Here is a 1,751-nt window from a genome sequence, read left to right as displayed (position 1 = left end):
TCTTCTTCTTCTCTTTGGTATTCTCTTCTAACATTCTTGTTACTCTTAACCCTGTCTAATTCAGGACTAAAACGAGTCTCTTGCAACTCATGTTCCTCAATCTGACGATCTCTGTCAGGGGTTAAATCTCCCCTATTCATGGTTTTCTCTTTAGATCTGCGAAAATGAGAGAGATGGTGAACAAGAAAGAAGAAGAAGAGAAGTAATATTGTATGTAATAAGGACAAATGAAGATTTTTTCAGAGAGAGAGTCAACTTAAGACTTATTCATCTCTGTCATCAGACAATGGTTTAACTACTTTTTTTTTTTCTTTTTTTTTTTTTGTTGCTTAAGGCTCTTGTTGTCGCTATCTGTGTGACTCGTTTCTAAGAAATTGCAACCTATGTATTTTGGTCTTTTTGATAATTTTTTCTCCATTTATTTAAGGATTTAATTACTACATATATGTTACTTCATCAGATATTTTAAGAAAAAACACACATATTAATAAATGATTACTTTAAGAAAATTTAATCAATATAAATATATAATATAAAACATTAAATAAATTTAAAGGTTACATATAAATTTAAAAACGTTTATATTATGAAACAAAAAGTTTCACGAAAACATTATATATTATAAAATGGATCGGAAATACTATGTAGTTATTTGCATACCACTAAGTAAAATATATACATACCATATTACCATGGTTGTTTTTTAGGTTTAAGGATTATAAACATACTTACATTTAGAACATGTTTATATCAAATAAATTAAAAGAAAAAAAAAAGCATGTTCCCTACATGATTGCAAACCATTGTTTTATTTAAAATGTTTTAAGATTTTTTTTTTCTTTTCTGTAAATTCTCATTTCATCCCATAACTTAAATGGACATATTTTCTGTTTTCGAAATTATTTGAGTGCTGCCCATAAAATCCAGTTTCGGATTCCCAATTGTCCACCCCTAACTAAATACTAAGTAAATACAATATTAATTTTTAAAAAATCAATTTCAATTCATAGATAATAATTCTATAATAATTATGAATATATTTAAAATTTTTTTTTTTTAATGAATGTAAAAATATATTCAAACCCAAAAAAGTCCTGTTTACAATAAATGCATCCTTGTTTTAGACTTTAATCAAAAAGGTATAAAAGAGTTGAGAGATATCAGACTAAGAATGAGAAGCAAGCCAGAGTTGAAGCCCGTCCGTGGTATGCTGCTGCAAGGCAAGAAGCTTGTTTCTGATCAATCGATCAAGGAACTGAATGAGCTGAGCTGATGTACTAGGATTGCCTCCATGTCGTCGACGGTTCCGCTCCAACCAAATGGTATGGACTGTGGCTTGAAAAGCAAGGCGTAAGAGAAAACAAACAGTGCCCTTAACATTCGTACCCGAGAGGAGGATCAAGAGCTGCGANAAGGAGGATCAATAGCTGCGAGAGTTGAGTTGAGTAAAATTGAGGGCAGAGGGAACGAGCCATAGCCTGCCAAACACGTGAAGTGTATCCACAGTCAAAAAACAAGTGAGAAACTGTCTCCAGCGGGGCACTGCAGAGGCCACAAGAAGGGTATAGACCCCTGTTCCACTGCAGCATGCGATCCCCGGTGTTGAGTCTCTGACGGATCGCTAGCCATAAAATAAAAGAGTGCTTTGGTATAAAGTATTGAAACCAAACACTCTTATACCAACCCACTTGTGACCCTTCACGACGAAGCTGTAGCCAAGTCTCAGTGGTGGAGAACTGAGAATCATAGGA

This window comes from Camelina sativa, chromosome 3, assembly GCF_000633955.1.
Source record: "Camelina sativa cultivar DH55 chromosome 3, Cs, whole genome shotgun sequence".
NCBI lineage: Eukaryota > Viridiplantae > Streptophyta > Magnoliopsida > Brassicales > Brassicaceae > Camelina > Camelina sativa.
This window is presented reverse-complemented; position numbering follows the sequence as displayed.